The following is a 27396-nucleotide window of genomic DNA, read 5'->3' on the forward strand; positions in this document are numbered from 1 at the left end:
TATGTCAAAAAATTCTACACACCAGCAGTGTGTGAGGAGACCTGAAAGTGGCACATGGCAGAGTGTGGCGATGGAGACAGCAGCAATGGGAGGCCGTACAGGGACCCATGAGAGACTCTGGACCTGGCAGCAGCATGAGGAGGCGGTATATAGGGGCCTATGGCAGATTAGGGGCCTGGCAGCAGCTATGGGAGGCCCGTAATCTGCCAGCACCCTATGTCAAAAAATTCTACACACCAGCAGTGTGTGAGGAGACCTGAAAGTGGCACATGGCAGAGTGTGGCGATGGAGACAGCAGCAATGGGAGGCCGTACAGGGACCCATGAGAGACTCTGGACCTGGCAGCAGCATGAGGAGGCGGTATATAGGGGCCTATGGCAGATTAGGGGCCTGGCAGCAGCTATAGGAGGCCCATAATCTGCCAGCACCCTATGTCAAAAAATTCAACACACCAGCAGTGTGAGGAGACCTGAAAGTGGCACATGGCATGAATACGCTGTAGTCCCAACATGGGCCCCCTGGCCACGCTTGACTTTCTGGCCACATAGTCGACATACGGCTACGTTTACTTCCTCGGGCGGCTTGACGAAAAATTGCCACACCGCCGAGTAGGAAACTTTGCCCCCGATACTCCTCACTGGCTGACTGCTGCTTCCTCCGTGCACACCGGCACCACTACTGGCCGTGGTGGTAGGCTGCAGTGGAGCTGGTGCTCTACTCCGTGGCCGTTTGGCTCCACTGACACTGCTTCCACTGACACTGCTGCGACCCTGCTGCTGTCTCCTGGGCAACCCACCGACTGTTTCGCTCACTGCCAAGCTGCCACCCTCTTCTCCTGATGATGCGGAAGAAATTGCCTGATGACGACGAGGCTGCCAAGTGCGATCAACCTCCTCATCATCAAGTAGGGTCTCCGCCTCACTACTAGCCCCCTCGGCTGCGTCTGGGTCAGGAGACAGACCTGTCTCTAGACCGGCTACCGGGCCACTCTCCTCGCCACTACTTCTTCGCCTGGCTGCTGAAAAGGCGGATGTCTCCCCCCGTTCCTGACCGCCCTCTGTTAGCTCTTCCTCACTGTACAGTGGGGCTGAGCCCACAGCATGCGATACTTCGCTTGGTGAGGGAACACCAAAGGACAGGGGCAGGTAGAGGACACGTGATTTCAGTGGGCTTGGTCCCGGGCCATGCCAACTAACGGTTGTGTCTGACGTACCCACCGACCGTTGGCTGTAGGTGTCAGAGGTGACCTGGGAAGAGGAAGACGACCGAGCCAACCAATCAATGACGGCAGGGTTGTCGGTGGAGACACGACCGCTGGATGACACCGGGAGCACTGGCCTCTGGCTGCGAATAGTGCTGCCTCGACCCCTTCCTCTGCTGCCACGTCTGCTCGCTCCTAAAACATTGCCTCCTCTGCCACTCCTCTGCATGTTGTCTGACATACTCTTTAATTAAACGATTCTGTGTCCCTGAGTAACAATTCTGTGTCTGTGCGAGTAACAATTCTGTGGCCCTAAGTAACAGTTCTGTGGCCCTCAGTAACAATTCTGTGTCCCTGATTAACGTTTCTGTGGCCCCAAGTAACAGTTCTGTGGCCCTCAGTAACAATTCTGTGTCTGTGCGAGTAACAATTCTGTGTCTGTGCGAGTAACAATTCTGTGGCCCTAAGTAACAGTTCTGTGGCCCTCAGTAACAGTTCTGTGTCCCTGAGTAACAATTCTATGTCTGTGCGAGTAAGAATTCTGTGTCTGTGCGAGTAACAATTCTGTGGCCCTAAGTAACAGTTCTGTGGCCCTCAGTAACAGTTCTGTGTCCCTGAGTAACAATTCTGTGTCTGTGCGAGTAACAATTCTGTGTCTGTGCGAGTAAGAATTCTGTGTCTGTGCGAGTAACAATTCTGTGGCCCTAAGTAACGGTTCTGTGGCCCTCAGTAACAGTTCTGTGTCCCTGTGTAACAATTCTGTGTCTGTGCGAGTAACAATTCTGTGGCCCTAAGTAACAGTTCTGTGGCCCTCAGTAACAATTCTGTGTCCCTGATTAACGTTTCTGTGGCCCCAAGTAACAGTTCTGTGGCCCTCAGTAACAATTCTGTGTCTGTGCGAGTAACAATTCTGTGTCTGTGCGAGTAACAATTCTGTGGCCCTAACAGTTCTGTTGCCCTCAGTAACAATTCTGTGTCCCTGATTAACGTTTCTGTGGCCCCAAGTAACAGTTCTGTGGCCCTCAGTAACAATTCTGTGTCTGTGCGAGTAACAATTCTGTGTCTGTGCGAGTAACAATTCTGTGGCCCTAAGTAACAGTTCTGTGGCCCTCAGTAACAATTCTGTGTCCCTGATTAACGTTTCTGTGGCCCCAAGTAACAGTTCTGTGGCCCTCAGTAACAATTCTGTGTCTGTGCGAGTAACAATTCTGTGTCTGTGTGAGTAACAATTCTGTGGCCCTAAGTAACAGTTCTGTGGCCCTCAGTAACAATTCTGTGTACCTGATTAACGTTTCTGTGGCCCCAAGTAACAGTTCTGTGGCCCTCAGTAACAATTCTGTGTCTGTGCGAGTAACAATTCTGTGTCTGTGCGAGTAACAATTCTGTGGCCCTAAGTAACAGTTCTGTGGCCCTCAGTAACAATTCTGTGTCCCTGATTAACGTTTCTGTGGCCCCAAGTAACAGTTCTGTGGCCCTCAGTAACAATTCTGTGTCTGTACGAGTAACAATTCTGTGTCTGTGCGAGTAACAATTCTGTGGCCCTAAGTAACAGTTCTGTGGCCCTCAGTAACAGTTCTGTGTCCCTGAGTAACAATTCTGTGTCTGTGCGAGTAAGAATTCTGTGTCTGTGCGAGTAACAATTCTGTGGCCCTAAGTAACAGTTCTGTGGCCCTCAGTAACAGTTCTGTGTCCCTGAGTAACAATTCTGTGTCTGTGCGAGTAACAATTCTGTGTCTGTGCGAGTAACAATTCTGTGTCTGTGCGAGTAACAATTCTGTGGCCCTAAGTAACAGTTCTGTGGCCCTCAGTAACAATTCTGTGTCCCTGATTAACATTTCTGTGGCCCCAAGTAACAGTTCTGTGGCCCTCAGTAACAATTCTGTGTCTGTGCGAGTAACAATTCTGTGTCTGTGCGAGTAACAATTCTGTGGCCCTAAGTAACAGTTCTGTGGCCCTCAGTAACAGTTCTGTGTCCCTGAGTAACAATTCTGTGTCTGTGCGAGTAAGAATTCTGTGTCTGTGCGAGTAACAATTCTGTTGCCCTAAGTAACAGTTCTGTGGCCCTCAGTAACAGTTCTGTGTCCCTGAGTAACAATTCTGTGTCTGTGCGAGTAACAATTCTGTGTCTGTGCGAGTAACAATTCTGTGTCTGTGCGAGTAACAATTCTGTGGCCCTAAGTAACGGTTCTGTGGCCCTGTGTAACAATTCTGTGTCTGTGCGAGTAACAATTCTGTGGCCCTAAGTAACAGTTCTGTGGCCCTCAGTAACAATTCTGTGTCCCTGATTAACGTTTCTGTGGCCCCAAGTAACAGTTCTGTGGCCCTCAGTAACAATTCTGTGTCTGTGCGAGTAACAATTCTGTGGCCCTAAGTAACAGTTCTGTGGCCCTCAGTAACAATTCTGTGTCCCTGATTAACGTTTCTGTGGCCCCAAGTAACAGTTCTGTGGCCCTCAGTAACAATTCTGTGTCTGTGCGAGTAACAATTCTGTGTCTGTGCGAGTAACAATTCTGTGGCCCTAAGTAACAGTTCTGTGGCCCTCAGTAACAGTTCTGTGTCCCTGAGTAACAATTCTGTGTCTGTGCGAGTAACAATTCTGTGGCCCTAAGTAACAGTTCTGTGGCCCTCAGTAACAATTCTGTGTCCCTGATTAACGTTTCTGTGGCCCCAAGTAACAGTTCTGTGGCCCTCAGTAACAATTCTGTGTCTGTGCGAGTAACAATTCTGTGGCCCTAAGTAACAGTTCTGTGGCCCTCAGTAACAATTCTGTGTCCCTGACTAACGTTTCTGTGGCCCCAAGTAACAGTTCTGTGGCCCTCAGTAACAATTCTGTGTCTGTGCGAGTAACAATTCTGTGTCTGTGCGAGTAACAATTCTGTGGCCCTAAGTAACAGTTCTGTGGCCCTCAGTAACAGTTCTGTGTCCCTGAGTAACAATTCTGTGTCTGTGCGAGTAAGAATTCTGTGTCTGTGCGAGTAACAATTCTGTGGCCCTAAGTAACAGTTCTGTGGCCCTCAGTAACAGTTCTGTGTCCCTGAGTAACAATTCTGTGTCTGTGCGAGTAACAATTCTGTGTCTTTGCGAGTAACAATTCTGTGTCTGTGCGAGTAACAATTCTGTGGCCCTAAGTAACGGTTCTGTGGCCCTCAGTAACAGTTCTGTGTCCCTGTGTAACAATTCTGTGTCTGTGCGAGTAACAATTCTGTGGCCCTAAGTAACAGTTCTGTGGCCCTCAGTAACAATTCTGTGTCCCTGATTAACGTTTCTGTGGCCCCAAGTAACAGTTCTGTGGCCCTCAGTAACAATTCTGTGTCTGTGCGAGTAAGAATTCTGTGTCTGTGCGAGTAACAATTCTGTGGCCCTAAGTAACGGTTCTGTGGCCCTCAGTAACAGTTCTGTGTCCCTGTGTAACAATTCTGTGTCTGTGCGAGTAACAATTCTGTTGCCCTAAGTAACAGTTCTGTGGCCCTCAGTAACAGTTCTGTGTCCCTGAGTAACAATTCTGTGTCTGTGCGAGTAACAATTCTGTGGCCCTAAGTAACAGTTCTGTGGCCCTCAGTAACAATTCTGTGTCCCTGATTAACGTTTCTGTGGCCCCAAGTAACAGTTCTGTGGCCCTCAGTAACAATTCTGTGTCTGTGCGAGTAACAATTCTGTGGCCCTAAGTAACAGTTCTGTGGCCCTCAGTAACAATTCTGTGTCCCTGATTAACGTTTCTGTGGCCCCAAGTAACAGTTCTGTGGCCCTCAGTAACAATTCTGTGTCTGTGCGAGTAAGAATTCTGTGTCTGTGCGAGTAACAATTCTGTGGCCCTAAGTAACAGTTCTGTGGCCCTCAGTAACAATTCTGTGTCCCTGATTAACGTTTCTGTGGCCCCAAGTAACAGTTCTGTGGCCCTCAGTAACAATTCTGTGTCTGTGCGAGTAACAATTCTGTGTCTGTGCGAGTAACAATTCTGTGGCCCTAAGTAACAGTTCTGTGGCCCTCAGTAACAGTTCTGTGTCCCTGAGTAACAATTCTGTGTCTGTGCGAGTAAGAATTCTGTGTCTGTGCGAGTAACAATTCTGTGGCCCTAAGTAACAGTTCTGTGGCCCTCAGTAACAGTTCTGTGTCCCTGAGTAACAATTCTGTGTCTGTGCGAGTAACAATTCTGTGTCTTTGCGAGTAACAATTCTGTGTCTGTGCGAGTAACAATTCTGTGGCCCTAAGTAACGGTTCTGTGGCCCTCAGTAACAGTTCTGTGTCCCTGTGTAACAATTCTGTGTCTGTGCGAGTAACAATTCTGTGGCCCTAAGTAACAGTTCTGTGGCCCTCAGTAACAATTCTGTGTCCCTGATTAACGTTTCTGTGGCCCCAAGTAACAGTTCTGTGGCCCTCAGTAACAATTCTGTGTCTGTGCGAGTAAGAATTCTGTGTCTGTGCGAGTAAGAATTCTGTGTCTGTGCGAGTAACAATTCTGTGGCCCTAAGTAACGGTTCTGTGGCCCTCAGTAACAGTTCTGTGTCCCTGTGTAACAATTCTGTGTCTGTGCGAGTAACAATTCTGTTGCCCTAAGTAACAGTTCTGTGGCCCTCAGTAACAATTCTGTGTCTGTGCGAGTAACAATTCTGTGTCTGTGCGAGTAACAATTCTGTGGCCCTAAGTAACAGTTCTGTGGCCCTCAGTAACAATTCTGTGTCTGTCCCTGAGTAACAATTCTGTGGCCCTAACTAAAGTTTCTGTGGCCCTAAGTAACAATTCTCTGGCACTCAGTAACAATTCTGTCTGTCCCTGAGTAACAATTCTGTGGCCCTAATAACGTTTCTGTGGCCCTAAGTAACAATTCTCTGGCACTCAGTAACAATTCTGTCTGTCCCTGAGTAACAATTCTGTGGCCCTAATAACGTTTCTGTGGCCCTAAGTAACAATTCTCTGGCACTCAGTAACAATTCTGTCTGTCCCTGAGTAACAATTCTGTGGCCCTAATAACGTTTCTGTGGCCCTAAGTAACAATTCTCTGGCACTCAGAAACAATTCTGTCTGTCCCTGAGTATGAATTCTGTGGCCCTAACTAGCGTTTCTTTGTCCCTAAGTAACGATTCTGTGGCCCTAATTAACAATTCTGTGTCCCTGAGTAATAGTTCTCTGTCCCTAAGTATCGTTTCTCTGTCCCCAAGTATCGTTTCTGTGGCCCTAACTCTGTCCCTGTCCCTAATACAGAGCGGTCTGCCTCTGTTCAATGACTGCAGGCAAATTAAGAATTCCAAAATGGCCGCTATTTATAGCTCGACCATTACACAGTGCTAGCTGGCTGGCTGCTGATTGGCTGATGCGATCACATGTCGTTGAGGAATGCATTATGGGTCAGCGCGCCTTGTCTGCGCGCCTTCCCAGACATTCCCGCTCCGTCGCCGCACATGTCAGCCGCCATTTTCGGAAAAATTATCGAAATTTTTCCGATATTCGACTCGAATTCCACTTCGGCTACTTCGATTCGCTCATCTCTAATAGTTATTATATATATAATAAAAAAATGGGGGGTATGGGTGATTTTAATATTTAGATTAGAGTGCCCCAACCTGTGTATATATGTATTTATATATATATATATATATATACGCTGAGTACGTAGTTCCATTAATATATAGTTATTGATATGGCCCATTGTGTGATGTTTAGGGGATAAAAGAGGGATATAGTCCGGGAGTAAGTGTTTTAACCCGTTTACAGCAAGTTATAAGCGTCACCGCGATATGCTAGATTGCGAGCGGGGAATATGTGAGCGGACTTCGAGAAAATGGCTGCTCGGGTCCGCCTCCTGCTTGTGATTGGTGTTAGGGACCTATTTATTGAGTTCCTACCTCCGTGGGCGTTTACCCTGAGGAAGTCACGTGTCAGCGTGACACAACGCGTCGGTACGCGAGGAGGTATTTCCGAGAGCGCGGTGACGTCACTTCCGACATGAGGGCCATATTTGAAATCCCTGTATTAATACCCATGCAATATATCCATAGCATGAGGTAAAGAGCTGTGTTAAAGAAGAAATACCATGTGAGTGGGCATTTTTCTCCTTACTGTTTACCAAATAAATATGCGGTTTTACACTATGGAGGTTTTTGTTTGTATATGATCCGGAGGTTGTTGCTGACAGAGCTGTGTATATCGGAGGACCTGGGAGTGGATGTAAACAGGATCCAGAGGCCATTCAGAGGGGTTCTGATTCTCAGAGCGAGCTGACCCTGTACGGTCGATTTAGGGAGGTGAGGGGGCACTTTGGCTATTTGAGGAATTGCACGGAGTGAGCACCTAATAGCACCTGCATGGACATTATTATTTGTGCACTTTCTATGGATATTTGACGTGTTGTGTTGTTGTGTTGATTTTATTCACAGCAGAATGTTTATTTGATGGTTTTGGTTTTGAGTGTTGATATAACACGGATCACATTCACATATATTTTTTATATTTCCAGTGGGAATATACAGTATATGCTGCACTTTTAATAGTTTACATTGTTTGTACACTGGGGAGTTTGTATTAATTGGGAGATATATTTATTTATTTATTTATTTTTTCACATTCAAAGCGCTGCACTGTTCTATATATAATTTATTCACTTTACTCAATATTGGTAAGAGGTTAGTGTCAGCTGCTCGAGGGTTAGGGCTCCATTTTAGCGCAAAAGGTTTTTCTGTTATTAATAATATTCATAGAATTTATTTGAATTTGAAAATCCAGGTGGACAATCCTGGGGGGAGGGCAATTTTGTGGTGGGATGCGTCTAAGGCATTTGATAGCGTGGAATGGCCTTATTTGTGGGAAGTATAGTCTCTAGATTCGGTTTGGGCTCCAAGTTCTTTAGTTGGGTATGTCTTCTTTATGCGGCCCCTAGTTCCCAAAATCGGGTTAAAGGGGAACTGTCAGATAAATTCAGGTTGCAGAGGGGGACGAGGCAGGGCTGTCCGCTCCTGCCCCTTTTGTTTGCTCTGATATTAGAACCCTTGGCGATTTTGGTGAAGCAATCTCTGGACATTGTTGGTGTTAATAGAGATGTTCTTTCGGAGAAGATATCCCTTTACACACTGTTATGACACACTGTTATATTTGGGCGATACCTCTGCATCCTTGGATGCTATTATATCGCTTATTGAACATTTTGGTAGTTTTTCTGGCTTTAAAATTAACTGGCATAAATCGGTATTGATGCCCGTGGATCCTGTGGACCTCCCTCTTCTGACCTGTGTGCAGCAAATACAAGTGGTGTCTACATTAAGTACTTACAGGTGGTGGTCTCTCCTGATCCTAGACAGTACATTTCTCTCAATCTTTTGCCTCTACTCCATCAGCATAAATTAAAATGTAACAGATGGTGCAAACCTCCTCTGTCGGTGGTGGGCAGAGTCAACCTAAATAAAATTATTTGGGCCCCACAACTTTTCTATATTTTCCATAACTCTCCCATATGGATTCCTAAGAAATGGTTTTATTGTATAAAGACCCTGCTTAGGAGCATCATTTGGAAAAAACAGGCAGCTAGGATAAAATTGTCCACGTTGCAATATGGCAAGGATTCAGGGGGGCTGGCAGTCCCTGAGCCTAGATTATATTTCCTGACGGCTTATTTGCTGCAACTGGTTGGTTGGGATTTACCTGATAATACTGACCCAATTAGAAGTTTGATTTCCCTTCCTGATTCCTGCTTCACTGTAAAGCACACTGATTGGGATGGCTGTGCTCAGCCATCCCAATCAGTGTGCCCAAACTGACATTGTAAACAATGCAGTCCTCCTCCCTGTCAGTGTTTGCCGGTAATCACTGGGTGCCGGCGGGTAATCACCGGCCAGGACCCGGTGATTGACACCCGGTGCTGCGATTGGCGGCGCTTGTACGGCAGTCGTGCACTCCCTACCCAGTAAATGTACTGTGGGCGGGCCTAAAGTGGTTAAAGCTCTGGTCATTTCAATTTTATGTTGCAGATGAAACCGTATAGAGACATCATTCCACCATCTGTTTGCCCTTGTTTCAGTGCGGACATCTCCCACAGTAATGGACACTGGAGCATGATCTGACCAGGTGATAGTATGGATTTCAGATTTGCTGATGTTTTGTAACAAAAATGTATCCACCAAAAACATGTGTATTCTAGAGCAGGGCTTAAAATTTCAAGTCTTGAGCTACTAGCCAGGCCTTAAGAGTTACTCGCCACCAGTTGCTCCACCCAACCCCTACCCTGCTACACTCCTAATTCATGCCCTCATACATTATTTCATGAAATTACACTGTTAAATGTTCCCCACATTACATCAGGGTCCCCAGAGTCCCCTCACATTACATCAGGGCCTTGAATGTCCCCCTAAACACGCCATCATACTTAGACCATGCACCGCATACAACCATAACCTCCCATAATCATTCACTCACAAAACCATAACTCTACCAAGAATATCCTACCTACTATCCAACCCAGCAATACCTCAAATGCCCCATACTCTATCACCCATAATAACCACATATTCCTGAACCTGACCAAACCACCCAATACATGTAAGTTTACATACAGACACATGTACATACACACAGAGACATGTACATACACACACAGAAACATGTACACACACGCACAGAGACACATGTACAGACACACATACATGTACAGACACACAGACACATGTACATACACAGAAATACACATGCACAGACACATGTACATACACACAAACACAAGTACATACATACACAGACATGTACATACATACAGACACATGTACATACAAACACACACATGTACATGCACACACACACACATGTACACACACACACACACACATACATACACGCAGACACATGTACAGATACATGTACATACAGACAGGCACACGCAAATACATGTACACACAAATACACACACACACAAATACACACACATAGCCCTATAAAAATTTGCAGTATATCGTTACCTTCACTCACAGAGCTGGGTACTGCACTCTAGGGGGAGGCATAGAGCACAGCACACACTCCTTCCATTGCTTTCATTTTGCTCAACTATTGAGCAGTCTGACGGTTCCCAGTGCAAGCGACAGATCCAGCCCTGAGTTCCGAGCCTGTTCAGCAAGACGGCCCTGGGGACACACTCACCCCCACCATAATTTCCACTCGCCAATGCGAGCAGGCTAGTGGAAATTTCAAGCCCTGTTCTATAGTACAATTTGTGTACATGGGAAAAGTATGTAAAGTCTTTTTCTGAGGTGTGTTGACACCTCCATACATCAAACACCTTGGCCATGGAAATTGTTAACTAGTGTAGCTCTAAGTGTTTTGGGCGCTGATGAGGCGGAGCAATCTATATCTTTATTTGGAATAGAATTAAAATCACCACACAAAATTACATGTCCTCTGCGTATGGAATTAAACTTTTTTCTATATTTAATTGAGTGAACTGATCTGTTTTACGTTTGGTAAACATTGACTAAAATGTATAGAACGTAAATTTCCCAAATTAATATGAGATATCTGCCTAAATCATCAGTAACTATTTCTATTTGTTTAAGGGAGACTGTGTCTTTTACTGCTATAAGCACTCCTCTTTTTTTCTTAGGGGCGTTTGAGCAGAAAACATGTGGGAAGTGGCAATGCTTAAATACCAGTGGATTTTTAGATGAAAAATGTGTCTCTTGCAGACAGAACACGTTGCTCTTTAGTTTACAGGCTTCTTTCCAAGCCATACTTCTCTTAAAAGGGTTGTTTAGACCCTTCACATTGAAAGAAGAGATTTTGAATGCCATAGTGAGGAGCCAAAGGGAGATTTGACTGTATTAAACAATATCTAGTATGTGATATTACTATATGGACTATTATATCTGTACTCTCAGTTTTGGGGAGGTCCTACCCGATTTGTGTTAGAGAGTAATAGGGATTCAAATATACCAATAATGGCAGAATTGCAGTAACAAAGTAAACAGAAAATAAAATAGATAAACTATAGCCTGCACCAACCACAGATATGTGCTCGGCTACTTGCAAATAAAAACTGACGATTCTTAAAAGAATCTGAGCGGAAATATACCACCAATACAACTGGGGACAACATTACAATTGGTCAACATCATATACACGCTCACCAGATTTCACGAAAAAATAAGAGTGATTATGCACACTAAGTCCTCCTGCATCTACATCGGATCGTGCATGCGAGACTTTTGATGAATTTGGTGAGTTAACTTAGTTGTGCTGGCGAGGTTCTAAAATGTTCCACGCATGAAGCAACTGTAGGCCTTCTTTTACGGATGTAACAACATGAATAGTGTTATCCTTTGTCATTACTAGCTTTGCTGGGTATACCCAATGGTACGGTATGTGAAGGTTCTTTAGAGGTTTGGTAATCGTTATCAGCTGTCTTTTCTGTTGCATCGTGTAGGCTGAAAAATCTGTGAAAAACAAAAGTCCCTGTAGACTTGATGGGAGATTATCTTTAATTCTAGAGATCACCTTCAGCCTCTCTTTGGTATGATAGAAATGGAAACCAAAAATAGGAATGCGCTGTGAATTACTAAATATACATCTATAATCAAAAGTCCACATAAATAAAGTCACTTCAAAATTAGTGCACAAAATTTTTTTTTAAAGTCACTTTAAAATTGGTGCAAAAATATATATTTTGTATAATTGTGCTCATAATCCACCACTAGAAGAAATAAACTCACCAGAGCTTTTTGCTGATTAATTAAAACCAGCAAAAACGCTGTTGCTCTGGGAGCAGTGAAGTATCCAGGTGGCAAAATCAATACTCTGTATTGAAGAGGGATATCCAAGATTGGGAGCAATACTCTGCAACAGAAGCATCAAACCAGCACCTGGGAACCTTTTATTAAACGTATCCTCCAGTCCTAGTCAAGGAGCCACACTCAGGAATAAAGAAAAAGGATGATGGTGCAGCGAGTTTAAAACATCATATTTATTCAAAAGTAAGAAAAACACTCAAAAATAAGGTGTCACGCCGACACCAGCATGATAGGCAGGCAGCAATACCATCAGATTGCAATCAGCGAGCAAACCCGCTTACCACGGATACGTCCGCTAGACAGCAGGGAGCGTCCTGACGTCACGACATCCAGGCTCCGCCCTACACGTTTTGTCACAAATGACTTCCTCACGGAGCGGCTTGGATGTCAAACACCATGGTAGCAATATATATCCAAATCCCGCCCGCATTTTACAATGCAGGAGATCTTAGACAATTAGCTCAACATCACACAGACTGCTAGACTGATTGTTACAAATATATAAACATTCCAAACATGTCATTTGTATCAATTCAATCAAATAATATGTTTCATTTAGAACAAAATCATTAAATTACAAATCAATAATATTCAACAAAAATAATAATAACAAAAAATAGAAAAAATATATTAAATAAACAGGATATTAAATGATCTTTCCATTAAAGGGCCCACTCCACTTATAAAGGGGAACTCTAGAATTGTATAAATTAATAAAATATATAGATATATATATATATATATATATATATATAAAATATATATATACAGTCAGGTCCATAAATATTGGGACATCTACACAATTCTAACATTTTTGGCTCTATACACCACCACAATAGATTTGAAATGAAACGAACAAGATGTGCTTTAACTGCAGACTGTCAGCTTTAATTTGAGGGTATTTACATCCAAATCAGGTGAACGGTTTAGGAATTACAACAGTTTGCATATGTGCCTCCCACTTGTTAAGGGACCAAAAGTAATGGGACAATTGGCTTCTCAGCTGTTCCATGGCCAGGTGTGTGTTATTCCCTCATTATCCCAATTACAATGAGCAGAGAAAAGGTCCAGAGTTCATTTCAAGTGTGCTATTTGCATTTGGAATCTGTTGCTGTCAACTCTCAAGATGAGATCCAAAGAGCTGTCACTATCAGTGAAGCAAGCCATCATTAGGCTGAAAAAGCAAAACAAACCCATCAGAGAGATAGCAAAAACATTAGGCGCGGCCAAAACAATTGTTTGGAACATTCTTAAAAAGAAGGAACGCACCGGTAAGCTCAGCAACACCACAAGATCCAGAAGACCACAGAAAACAACTGTGGTAGATGACCGAAGAATTCTTTCCCTGGTGAAGAAAACACCCTTCATAACAGTTGGCCAGATCAAGAACACTCTCCAGGAGGTAAACCATTGGTGAGCCTCAAAAACAGGAAGGCCAGATAAGAGTTTGCCAAACGACATCTAAAAAAGCCTTCACAGTTCTGGAACAACATCCTATGGACAGATGAGACCAAGATCAACTTGTACCAGAGTGATGGGAAGAGAAGAGTATGGAGAAGGAAAGGAACTGCTCATGATCCTAAGCATACCACCTCATCAGTGAAGCATGGTGGCGGTAGTGTCATGGCGTGGGCATGTATGGCTGCCAATGGAACTGGTTCTCTTGTATTTTTTGATGATGTTACTGCTGCCAAAAGCAGCAGGATGAATTCTGAAGTGTTTCGGGCAATATTATCTGCTCATATTCAGCCAAATGCTTCAGAACTCATTGGGCGCCGCTTCACAGTGCAGATGGACAATGACCCAAAGCATACTGCAAAAGCAACCAAAGAGTTTTTTAAGGGAAAGAAGTGGAATGTTATGCAATGGCCAAGTCAATCACCTGACCTGAATCCGATTGAGCATGCATTTCACTTGCTGAAGACAAAACTGAAGGGCAAATGCCCCAAGAACAAGCAGGAACTGAAGACAGTTGCAGTAGAGGCCTGGCAGAGTATCACCAGGCATGAAACTCAGCGCCTGGTGATGTCTATGCGTTCCAGACCTCAGGCTGTAATTGACTGCAAAGGATTTGCAACCAAGTATTAAAAAGTGAAAGTTTGATTTATGATTATTATTCTGTCCCATTACTTTTGGTCCCTTAACAAGTGGGAGGCACATATGCAAACTGTTGTAATTCCTACACCGTTCACCTGATTTGGATGTAAATACCCTCAAATTAAAGCTGACAGTCTGCAGTTAAAGCACATCTTGTTCATTTCATTTCAAATCCATTGTGGTGGTGTATAGAGCCAAAAATGTTAGAATTGTGTAGATGTCCCAATATTTATGGACCTGACTGTATATATATATATATATATATATATATATATATATATAAATATATGTACAAAAATAACCATCTCTATATATAAGGACTTTACCACTAGCAATAAAATGAACACAAAAATAAAATTTATAAAACTATAAATCAAAAATATGAATGAAATATAAAAAAATGTATGAATGAAATATGAAAAATATGGATAAAAAAATATAGATGAAAAACAGGGGATCTTATAATTAAAACAAATAACCATACCCCTTATTTATATAGGGGCGAAAAAAAAACAATATATATATATATATATATATATATAAAACTAATACCCATTATATATCATTCCCTCAATTAATCAGCAAAAAGCTCTGGTGAGTTTATTTATTTCTTCTGGTGGTGGATTATGAGCACAATTATACAAAATATATATTTTTTGCACCAATTTTGAAGTGACTTTAAAAAAAAATTTTGTGCACTAATTTTGAAGTGACTTTATTTATGTGGACTTTTGATTATAGATGTATATTTAGTAATTCACAGCGCATTCCTATTTTTTGTTTGTATTATTCACCTTGATTGAGGTTTTAGGTTTGCTGCGGTTTTGTATTTATTTAAATTCATTTTTGGCGCTTTTTCTTTCTTTTTGTTTTTATGATACAATTGCCAGACTCCATTTCTATCGCTTGGCAGATGATCTGGGATATGTTTCAGCTTCGGCAACCTGTGAATGCAATCTATTATGAGTTCTTTCAGAGTAACTTCAGGAAGTGCTTCTTGCAATTGTCATGGAAATTTTGTATTGTTGGTTGAACTTTAAATGTTTCATATATGAGTGTTATTCATATGTCTCTCGTGTGGCTTAATTAAAGCTCTGAAGGCTGCAATTGGGCCATACGCATGTACAATGTATGTATTACAGTACTCAGCTCGGTAATGGATGAGATGGCAGATCTGCGCTTATAGACCGGCGTGTATACCACCACGGCATTCGATGTGTATCCACATATCAGCAGCATAGTACCACATGGACTCCGTGCCGCCAGGCGCCAAGCAGTACGAACTCCGCGTGTAGGCTTATGCATATCTTACAAACCATTACCAACCTGAAACTGTATCTGGAAGATTGTTTTAATAAAGATCGTATCGGGCCCATCCAGATACAGACTGATGTTCCTAGGGAGTGCTTGTACAGAGAATTTACATATCACTAGGAGCTACTAGGACAGGAAATATGCACTCCATAGAGGGCTCATGGGGGGAAGGGGAGGAAGTCTGCTGACCTCAGAGGGCTCATGGGGGGTGGACCAGTGATAGATAAAAGGAAAGGCTATGCTCCAATCGGAATGTATAGGCACTCCCCATTGCATTGTTCTGTGGGAGGGGATTGACCTTATTCATGTGGGGGGCGTGTGTGTATTTGTAATAAAACCAGAGGCTGAGAATGAAAACTTGCTCTATGTGAATTCCAACAGCAACCTGAGAGTGTCGTGTGATCATTCCTAGGTAACGGAGCTCCAATTCCCCACATCTCAACAGAAGCTAACCCAGTTGGAGGCGCAGGAATCTTGTGGCTAAGCTGCAGTCGTGGTAAGCGAGATTCGCACAGCTTTATAGGGGATTTCTGCGCATCCAACTGCGAGTACTCACGGTAAGGAGAAATTCGTTAAAGCGAATTTCCAAGACAGTTTGGCAAGCCAGTGGATACTAACGTGAATTCTGCGATAGCTAACCAAGTTCGAGGGGGGAATGAGCCATCATGAACTAGCAAAAAGTATGCCGGCACATTTCAGGTCTCTCTGCCATTAAGAGGATCGCTTTTTGTGCGTACGTGTGGCTGATTTCGCTCTTTGTTAGCTAATGTGAATTCCGCTTAGCAAGGACCTTTATCCTAAAATCTTGATTTGTGGGTGAAAGACAAGGGTTTTTCTCTGCTGAGAGCAGCAGAGGGGTGGGTTTGGTTGGCTGGATTTGGTCAAGTTTAAAAATCTTCCAACCAAAAATTAAACGGGTATATGTTTTAGCGGGTAAAAGATGTTGCATAGTTTAGGTAAGTATTTGCGGGCTGTAGGTACTGTGGTGATTGCTCTACCCCCCTCCACGTGAGGTAATTATTACAGTGCTGAAAGGTTTAGGTTAACTGTTAACTGTTGTAAGATCTTTGTGTGTATGTAGTCTGTACAGTGTTTTGTCAGTACTCTGTTACATGTGCATGTTAGTGTGATATTTTGGTGTTTTATGTCTGTTCTGTGATCGTGCCAAATTGTGTTGTATGTGTACTGTATATTGTTGTGTAATTGTCCAGTGTATGTTCTGTCCAAAAGTCTGTTTTATGTAAGAGGTTAGAGGCAATTTTGAGGCTAGTGTCTGCCGTGTGCTTTCCCTGTTGGTGGCCATTTTGTTGACTACCACATGTGCTTTCTCTGTTGGTGACCATTCTAGTGTCTACCATGTGCTTTCTCTGGTGGCCCTTTTGTTGACTACCACATGTGCAGTAATCTCTATGCAATGTGCATGAAGTTTCCTATATGCATTTGACCCATTTTGTGTTTTTAATCCAAATTTTTACAGTTTAAGTTGTTTGCTTTTAGCTTTAAATTTGCGTATTGCCAGCCAATTTAAAGTGTGTTAAGCGAGATTTTCCCTCACGTGTTCCACATTTAGTGAGCACGGTGAAGTCTGGGTTTTTGCACATAGATTTCTTGTATAGTGATTATGTTTTTCTTGTGTTTTTCTTGTTAGTAGTTCCTTTTTGTAAAGCGGATTTGTTTTAAGTTGCTGCGTCCAGTGCTTCGCGTCCAGCAGACCTTTTGTGTAAACGCTTTTAGGTGGTTGCAGCGAAGATCGCAGGTGTAGTGCAGATCGTTTAGCGGTGCTGGTAGAAGCGATTTTCGCGTCAGCAACCGGGGTTATTTTTGGCGCAGTTTTTCGGTTCACCTCTGTGTAATTGTTTTAAAGCGAAACGTCCCGTGTTTTTCATAAGGATCCACTTTGTCCTTTTTAACGGTTTTTCAGGTTGAAAAGGGGTTTTTCTGTGTGTATTAGGAAAGTTTTTTTTTTCTTTACACAATTTTCCTAAAGGTCAGTTAGCAGGTTTCCGGCCAACCAGTGACCCCTAAGTAACATCCAAGGACCCCTCTTTTTGTTTTGACTTGTGTTAGCTACTGTGTGCAGGGAGAGAAAAGCCACTTTCATCATTGTGCGGTGTGGCCTGCCAAACACAGTGGGTGATGAGAACCACATAAATTACGCTGTGCGAGTGGGCGGTCCAGGGAAGTGTAACGCTTAGCCTGGTTACCACAAACACTTCGGGTGGTCAGGATCACATAAATTGCGCTGTGGGAGTGGGAGGTGTGCTCTCTGTCTGACCCCCACTTGATTCGCTTCGGGTGATCGATAAGAATCACATAAATTACGCTGTGCTGGGAAAGTGGTGGAATCAGGCCTCTCGGTAGGATCCCACCGAGTGCTCCAGGGGGTAAACAGGTACCTGGACGCGGGATATATACCAGTGACTAGTCACGATGGGCAGTAGTCAGTCCATGAAGAGAGAGGGGGAACCAGCCCTCTTCAGGGTAAGGGCAGCTGCACAACTGATGAAGAGTTTGGGGGGGAAGTCTACAGAACTCCTCAAAAGATGGAATAAATGGTAGAAGGGTACCAGATGGGAAATTCCCCGGGAAGGTACATTTGACGCATGGAGGTGGGAAAAATTCATCTCTGAATTTGAACCACGAATGCAGGCGTCAGAACTAGAGATCGCACAGCTATGGCTTCACAGGTCAATCCAATTAGGGAAGCAGGGCATACATAAACTGGTGTCTGTCCGGAAGAACCAGGTGATGTATACCTGGCCTCCAGAGGGAATAAAACAGGAGGATCCGGTGTCAGAGGTGGAGGAAGCTCTTTCAGGGCTGACTCTACTAAGGCAGGCAGGATCAGGGTCTGCTGGGGTTCCCAAACAACCAACAGTGGCTGAGATAAGTATAACCTGTCTCTTCTGCTAGTGACGTCACTCTTGATGTACCTTACGTGTCTTCTGTATCTATGCCTCAGCCTCTACCTCTCCCTTCTCCCTGCTTCACCCCAGCTCCTTCTGTTTCCAACTATGAAGTCTTCTCAACAACCGATTTGCAGACTATCTGTGAATCAAGGTGAATAGACACCCGGTTAAGAAACAGGGCGGATTGCATCAAAGCACTACGAGCCACTGATCAGACCCCTGCCCCCCAGCTATACCCTGATCTGAGGGACCTCAAACCTGAAGGTGCAGTAAGCAAGGTGGTTAATCTAAGCCCACCGATGAAGCTGGGCCAACCCTTGCACTCTTCCCGGACCAAGGCCTATCCAGTCAGGGTGCAGCAATGAAGGTCCTCCCAATGCACAGGGGGAACGGGTAGTTTGGCATGTCCCCTTCACCCCGGCACAGATCCGCACTATTCTGGCTGAGCTCCCGGACTATCGAGTCAATCCGAGAGGATTTGCTCGAATGTTTGGACAAAACCAGTTCAGCTATGGTATGAGCGGGTCGGATTGTGCGCAGATCCTGTGGGCGAAGGTGGGCATGGAAGTGGCCAGTACAGTGATTGCAGGGTGCTCTATAACCACTCATGAGGAGATGACTTCAGGGGGCAAAGAGTTTTGTGCACAGCTAAAGGCAAAGCTTCCAGAAATGTATGGTGCTACCTCTACTACGGACATGATGAAGCTCACCCAGGGTTCTAATGAGGAAAGCGCCTGCTTCGGGCACCGTCTCAAGCAGACGGCACTGGATGCGGATCTGGAAGTTGGACCTGATGCTCCAACTGAAGGGGTAAAGGTGACCGCGATGCACATTCTGTTGCGGGCCAAATTTTTGGAAGGCATCAATACTAAAATTCGGGAAAGGCTGGTTCTGGCCCAACCAGAATATAATGAAATGTCTATCCCTGCTATTCTTTCCACTCTTGCGGCAATAGAGAGGGAAATGGATAGAAGAAAACAGGACAAGGCCAAAGTTCTTATGTCCCAGACCCCACACGAAAAACCAAGGGATCTGGGTCACAGGAAGGATAGGCCCCCTCCCAGGTGCTTCCAGTGCCACCAAATGGGGCACATGAGGAGGAGCTGTCCCCAATTACCTAAAGGTCGGTGGCAGTTCATTCCTGATGAGTCCTCCGCCCGTGTGACCACCATGGTAAGTAACTCCTATGAATTCTCATAGGAAGTTGGCAAATCGGTGTCGGCCCAGGTCCATCTTTTTCTAGAGGAATTAAAATATCCCCTCCCTTGCCTCACCGACACCAGTGCAGCAAGAACGGTCTTGCGAAAAACAGGACATCCAAGGCAAGGTACCCCTCTCAGGGGAAAGCCCTCCTAACCCCTACTAACCTCACTATCAAACGATGCACTATTCTTAACCCAGCTTCTCTTCTTCCTGTGTTGGAAGATGAGAAGGGGGTGGAGGACAGCAATGATAGTGCTGAATTTTACAACCCGACTAACGATACTAACACCTCTTCTGCTAACATGTCTTCTTTGTCCACTACTAACCTCTCTTCCAAAGGACACGACTGCATTGCTTTGGTGGAACTGGAGTCAGCGGCTACACACCCCGTATCACCCCGAGAGTAGCGGTAAGGTTGAACGTCTCAACGGAATCCTTAAAAACTGGATCTCCAAAATCACGGCCGATACCAAAAAAACATTGGCCTGAGTGTCTCCCCATTGCCCTCTATTCCATCCGGAATGCCCCTCGGCAACCACATGGGCTGTCACCCTATGAGGTGTTGTTTGGGGGACCTCCCAAAACAGGGTTGTACTTTCCTCAACAGTTGTCGTCCTTACATTCACAACTAACAGGTTACTTGCAGTCACTGCAACGGGAGCTGCAGAAGATACACCACCGGGTTCGCAAATCGCTCCCCGATCCAAATGCAATAACAGGTGTTCTTTCTATTGAGCCAGGTGATTGGGTCATCCTAAAGAAACATCAAAGAACCGGACTCGAGCCACGGTTCACCGGACCATACCAATTCCAGCTGACGACACCTACCTCACTCAAGCTCGAGGGACGAGACAACTGGGTGCACGCAAGCCACTGCAAGAAGCTTTTCAGCTACACCAGAGAATGAGGGGTGTCATTTTCCTTTTTCTTTTTTGTTTGTATGTCTTACATGTGTGTGAACGGAGGAAAAGACGGCAGATACCCCAACCTTTTATTTAAAATGCATCTGCGTTTAGCCAGAACCGCCAACAAAACCAACTGTTGGGTATGCTCTAAGCCCCCACCCAGTCATCACATGTCCGCAATGGCCGCTGTTCATGCCCTATCTGACATCCGCGTTGGCATGAAAAAGCAAGGGACCCCTGGTCAGCCCCCACGTAGACATTTGTCAGTAGAACTTAATGACACATTTTTAGCAGGTAACATCAGTTTTAGCACCAATATTAGCTCTAGCTCCTGTAGGGCACTCATTAGTCCATTATGGGTAACTGGGCAGCTAGGCAGCCCTCAGGTGTGCTTTAACATCAGCTTTGGCACAGGTAACAAGTTTTTTGGGACTACCACCTGTGAGGGAGGTATAACTGTCAATCTGACTAACCAGACTTCACTTCTGAGTAACCACACTGACCGACCAGACCACGTTTGTTGGAAGGACGGATGTGATGTGCAGACTGAGGGAGCAATCCCCCAGTCTGTGCAACTGTTGCTCAGTGCCAGAGGCCGAACGAGGAACTCCTCCTGCTCTGCTCTGACAGGTCCATACTATTTTCTGTATGGTTCGGCAGCCTATAGAACATTTCCCCAGAATGCGAAAGGTTTGTGTGCCCTCATAAAGCTAGTCCCCGCATCCTATGTAGTGATGGATCATGAAGAGTTGATGGTCCACAAGAAGGTAAGGATGGCAGGGAGAGTTCGCAGGGAGCTGTTCTCTGAGGGCGACCAGGCATGGGCTTGGTTCCCCTCATGGACAGGTTGGGGAATAGAACTTATGAACAATTTTTCTGTCATCGTGGATAGTATGTTTAACGAGACCGTAGAGGCTGTCAGAGAAATTGCCCAAGAACAACGGCAGATGGGAATTTTAGTGCTTCAGGAGAAGATGGCCCTTGATTACCTTTTAGCCACCAAAGGGGGGTTCTGTGAGTTCATCGGAGAGGATTGTTGTACTTGGATAGAAGACACCGATGACAAGGTCCAGGCCCATATGGACAAAGTTAGTGAACTACAGGAAAAAGCTAGAGCTATAGCTAGTAAGGGTTGGAATCCGTTCAAGGGTTTGGGAGGATTGGGAGATTTCCTGTTCTCCATCGGATCTTGGTTGAAGGAAGTGGGAGTGTATGTCCTGATGCTTCTCTTTTTCCTCTGCCTCTTATATGCCGCGGTGAGATGTTCCTGTAGCCTCATCGACCGTGTAAACCAAGCTCGGGCAGACGACCACATCTCCATGCCCGCTCCTGGGATCCCACTCCAACCACTGATCGGAGGAAGACCTCACCAACCAACCACCTTCTCTGCAGATTACGTCCTGGCTTCCCTCTAATTTGTCTCCCTGAAGACCACATTCTCCAAGACCTCCAAGCAAGCTTCAAGCCTCATCATGGTTTGTGTCTGCGATTTGGAAAACTGTCTGGGTTGAGACCAACCTTGTGTGGCCCCGTCTGCAGGGGCAGTTTGAGAATCTGCTGCTGGATCTCCCCACACCACCGTGGGATCACAAGCCTTATTCATACCACAAGTCTGTTTGTGGTTTTTGCAAGAGCCTTCCTGTAGTGAAGGTTCCAACGCTCTTGAGGATCATTGCTTCAATCAAGCCTGTTTGCGTCGAGTCTTGTTGTTTCAGGTACCCCGTGGAGCTTTATTCTCAGGGACAACTACAGGAACTCTGGTCTAACACCAACTCTTTGAGGTTTTGAGACTACACCCATCAAGCTGAAGAAGATCAAGAAGGGACACGAGGAGAATATGATAAAACAGGAGGGAATGTCATGGAAATTTTGTTTTGTTGGTTGAACTTTAAATGTGTCATATATGAGTGTTATTCATATGTCTCTCGTGTGGCTTAATTAAAGCTCTGAAGGCTGCAATTGGGCCATGCGCATGTACAATGTATGTATTACAGTACTCAGCTCGGTAATGGATGAGATGGCAGATCTGCGCTTATAGACCGGCGTGTATACCACCACGGCATTCGATGTGTATCCACATATCAGCAGCATACTACCACATGGACTCCGTGCCGCCAGGCGCCAAGCAGTACGAACTCCGCGTGTAGGCTTATGCATATCTTACAAACCATTACCAACCTGAAACTGTATCTGGATGGATGTGTTTTAATAAAGATCGTATCGGGCCCATCCAGATACAGACTGATGTTCCTAGGGAGTGCTTGTACAGAGAATTTACATATCACTAGGAGCTACTAGGACAGGAAATATGCTCTCCATAGAGGGCTCATGGGGGGAAGGGGAGGAAGTCTGCTGACCTCAGAGGGCTCATGGGGGTGGACCAGTGATAGATAAAAAGAAAGGCTATGCTCCAATCGGAATGTATAGGCACTCCCCATTGCATTGTTCTGTGGGAGGGGATTGACCTTATTCATGTGGGGGGCGTGTGTGTGTTTGTAATAAAACCAGAAGCTGAGAATGAAAACTTGCTCTATGTGAATTCCAACAGCAACCTGAGAGTGTCGTGTGATCATTCCTGGGTAACGTAGCTCCAATTCCCCACATCTCAACAGAAGCTAACCCAGTTGGAGGCGCAGGAATCTTGTGGCTAAGCTGCAGTCGTGGTAAGCGAGATTCGCACAGCTTTATGGGGGATTTCTGCGCATCCAGCTGCGAGTACTCACGGTAAGGAGAAATTCGTTAAAGCGAATTTCCAAGACACAATATATTAGTAAAGTACTCCTTTTCAGTCAGAAGGTTTTACTGATTCCGGGATGCCTCTTATTTTTATGTTATTGCGTCTAGACCTGTCTTCCAGATCAGCCAATTTTGCTTTTATCCAGTGTAATTTGTCATCCTGAGCATTATGAGAGCCCAATTAATTAAAAGTGGTAGCAAATTCTTAGATTCAATGTGGGTCACTCTATTGGAAACTGCTGCTACTTCTTATTTAAATTGCTGTGCCAGGGTCATTATATCAGAGTGAATTATTGTACGCAATGACACTAACATAGCTTTAAGTATTGTGTCCAACACTGGCTGATTGGATGTCAAAAATTCTAAGATGGAGTCCTGTAACTCTTGTATCATCTAGTGAAGTGTCTGATACACTCACCTCCTGAGAAGAAGCATTGCTTTTGCTGGGCTGGAGGAGGTTGATGAGGTCTGGGACTGTGATGTGCGGCTGGTTCTGGACCCATGCTGGTTAGAGCACCTGTGAGATGATCCCTGCTCCAGCTCACATCTGTGGACGACATGTTTGTCTGTGCCCGGACCCCAGGGATTGGTCAGCAGCAGGAAACAAGGGTCTGTGTGACTGCACTACGGTCTAGTAAGCCTGAATAGTCCGGAGCTCCTTTAACAGTGTGGCCATTTCCTCCAGAGCTTGGCCACGCCCCCCCCCCCGGTTTTCCTGACAGACTCCATGACAGCACATGTATGGGTTAGTCCTGCCCTCTCCTATAGGACCCCACTCCCATAAACCTTTGCTCCTCGCCAGAGGCCATGCTCCTTTTTTATCCTCCTCCTATGGACCTAGTGCAAGTCTTACCTGGTTCTCGCATACAGATGGTCCCCGACCAAGGCCTGGCGAGCCTTTCTGGGAGATCCGAGGTGACGCGCTACTTGTCAGTACCACAAGTCCCCTTTTAAAGGTGGGTAATGGATGCGGCAGATGGATGTGGTGCTAGAAATGGCGGAGGCAGCGTCCCCTCATCAATTCCAGCGTTCCCCAGCTAATAGCGAAGTGGAAATGGGTGAGCAGAAGTCGGTGCATGGAAGAGCTCATATCTGCCAAGGGTGGGCTAGTGGTAACTTGGGATGGATAGCTTGCTAACAGCGGGTGGCCATGTAGCATCCCGAACGGAAGAGGCGGTCTCCAAGGCAGGCGGTCATGGCTGTGCGGGGTTGGTAAAGCTGTGCTCTTTGGGTCTCATTTTTCCCTTGGTATTCTTTCTTTATCTTTCCCTGGTGCTAGTGGGTGCGTGGCGCACAAATGAGAGAACTCCAGGCCACCGCTTCCTGGTCCGAGCGGTCTCCGATGCACTGTGCATGCGCAAGCAGACTTTAAAACGAGGCTTGGCTTCACACATGTGCAGTGCGGCAGTGGTGATGTCATAGCTTTGGCAGCAAATTTAAACAGCTGTCAAAGCTGTTTTCTTTGGGAAAACCTGGGGCTGAATGTGGCAGCTTCCCCAAGCACTGTGGTCCACTGTGAAGGTCAGTACCTGCTCCTGCCTCCCCCCCCCCCCCCACGGTGGTCTGCTGGGATTCTGCATTTCATGTTTTTTTTTTTTACAGCTTGGTTGCCTTCGCAGCTGACCCAACATGAATGTGTCACCACCTCCTTGTGGCCAAGCTTTATCCCTTGATCTCCCACTAGCGCTTTTCTGTGGCTTTAACTGTCCCCTGTTCTGTGTCCTTTTTTTTTTCATCTCAGCTCTTCCAGGTCTCATTGCCACTATACGGCACATGATAACAGAAGTGTTTTCCAGGTCTCTGCACTATCACTCGTCCTCTAAATCCAGACTCCACAAGTCTCCTTCCAGCCCCAGGCGTCACAGAAGAAGCTCTTGTTCCTCCTCCAGGCATTGCGTTAAGGGGCACTCCGGCCACTCCAATAGGAAAACTTGCTGGGTGTGCGATTCTCAAGTTCCCGACAACAGGTCTGTCCTGTGACTCCTGTTTTGCACGGGTAACCAGCGAGAGAGGAAGTGACAACCAACAGGTAGAGACTTTGGCCAGATGGGTCGTTCAAGAGTCCCTGAAAGAAATTGGGACTAGTCATGCCCGCAGCCCATCAGTCGGGGTGTGCTCCCCTCCCAAAGATCCCCAAGAGGGATTGGAGCCTTTACAACCTAGCCACCTGTCAGCCGGAGCCTCAGACAGTGAGGCAGGGAGTGTGTGGGCTTCAACTTCGCTTTGGTCTCGCCCTTAGTCAAAGCAGTCAGAGGCCCTGAAGTGGGAAGAAGCCATGGAGTCTCCCCCTAAACACAGATAATTCTTCAAACATCTAAGGAAGGATCATCCCAACTTTCCTTTCCTGGAGGAACTCGGGGAAATTTTCATCGAGGAGTGGAGCAATGTCGTTAAGAGGGCCTCCTTGCTGAACAAAACAGCCAAGCTTTATCCGTTCAAGCTAGAGGACGTCAAACATTTAGAATCGGCCCCTCTGGTTGATGTAGCCCTGATGAGGCTAGCCAAGCACATTACCCTCCCTCTTGAGGATTGGGTGTCCTTCAATGACAACCTGAAAAGGAGAATTGATTCCAATCTCAAGCGAATTTACACTACGGCAGGGATGGCTTGCAAGCAGGCGCTTTGCCTTAGCAGCTTTATCTAAAGCTATGAAGCTATGGAAGTGTGAATGGATAACGTGGATGCGGCCCTTAGAGGAGAAGAGGTGGCCAGGAATTCAGCTGAAAGCTGAGGTTGGCATCTGCCTTTCTGGGGGAGACCTCGATTGACCTTACCCATCTGCTGGCTCGGGTTACTGTCAGGGATCCAGGTATGACCAGAGATGTGTGGACTGACACAGGGAAACGTAGGCTTCAAGTAAGGTGTAAAACAATATAATTTATTAAAGGTTATACAATACACAAATGCAGTGCAAACAAACCGAACCTAAACTAATATAAATATGTACAACAAAGTACAAACAAAACCCAAACCTTAACTGATATAAATCGCCTTCGCTTCCAATGTTGGTCGCCAGACTGGATCAACAGGATCTCCTGTTGGATCAGTTTGCTCAGGCGTTGCAAACTCTGCTTGCATGCACCGCGCACCTTACTCCTGGTGCTATTAGGCCGGTTGTCACTCCGGTGGTCGCTCCCGCTGCTGTTCCCGCTTGTGGCACCTACCGCTGTGGCTGCTGCGGCGTTCAGAGGTATGACTGGTTCAGCCCCTCTTCCACAGCGCTTTGGGGGTGAGCCAAGTCAGTGTCGTGGGTTCCTCAACTAGGTGGGGATTTATTTCAAATTAATACCCCACGCTTTTCCGACTGAGAGGTCAAAGGTGAGTTTCCTAATATCGCTACTCTCAGACAAGGCCTTGGCCTGGGCAAATCCCTTATGGGAAAGGAATGACCGGGTGATTCACGAGTTTTCCGGTTTTGTCGACGCCTTCCGTAGGGTATTCAACGTACCGGCTCGCTCCGCCTCGGCTGCCAAGCTGCTCATGTCTATGCATCAGGGTTCACGGACCGTTGCCGACTACGCCATAGAGTTTCGTACCCTGGTGGCAGAGGTGGGTTGGAACAATGAGGCTCTGGTGGCTGCGTTTTCTCAGGGTCTTTCTGATGCATTGAAGGACGAGATTGCAGCCAAGGAATTGCCTGTGGAGCTGGAAGCACTAATTTCCTTCCTGATCCTGATTGACACCAGGCTCAGGGAGAGGCACGCCTGCGGAGGCCTTCCAATCGACTGGCACCTGTGTTTTCTGTCCCAGCCGTTCCTCCCTCTCCTCCCACGCCTCCTGGGGATAGATTGTTTGGTGGTGAGCCCATGCAGCTGGGGTTTGCTCGCCTTTCCGAGGGAGAGCGGGCCGCTCGGCGTCGGGAGGGTCGCTGCCTGTACTGTGGCCTTGGTGGGCACTTTCAGCAGTCCTGTTTGGTCCGTCCGGGAAACGCTCACACCTGAGATCCTATCGGGGACAGATCTTGGGTGGAGTCTCCTCGTCCCCGGCGTTCCGCAAAGATAAACCACTGATCACCGTTGTCCTCTCTTGGGCGGAGGGCTCGGTGACGGCCCAGGCGTTGGTAGATTCTGGGGCCGGCGGGTTGTTTATGGACAGCTCCTTTGCTGCCCAGCACTCCATTCCCTTGCAGGCTCGAGTTACCCCATTGGTTCTCGAGGCGATAGATGGCAGGCCCCTGCAACCACTGCAGGTTACCCACGAGACTAGGCCAGTTGAAGTAGCTATTGGGGCTGTTCACAGGGAGTTGGCCTGTTTTCAGGTAATTTCTTCCCCAC

At 45.9% G+C, this 27396-nt stretch overlaps 1 protein-coding gene and 1 long non-coding RNA gene across 2 annotated transcripts in view; both read left to right on the plus strand.

Moving 5' to 3' along the window:
* The window catches only part of CCDC40 (coiled-coil domain 40 molecular ruler complex subunit), a 571335-nt gene that overhangs the window by 501614 nt on the left and 42325 nt on the right, over positions 1–27396 (plus strand). The gene's annotated exons all lie outside the window — the stretch shown is intronic.
* On the plus strand, positions 8964–22910 carry LOC149437117 (uncharacterized). The gene is made up of 2 exons (XR_016308180.1): positions 8964–9253; positions 20222–22910. It is a non-coding gene; the product is annotated as an uncharacterized LOC149437117 (long non-coding RNA).

Source organism: Staurois parvus, unplaced genomic scaffold (genome assembly GCF_062004578.1).
Source record: "Staurois parvus isolate SC_StPar_1 unplaced genomic scaffold, SC_StPar_1.0 ptg001313l, whole genome shotgun sequence".
Classification (NCBI taxonomy): Eukaryota; Metazoa; Chordata; class Amphibia; order Anura; family Ranidae; genus Staurois; species Staurois parvus.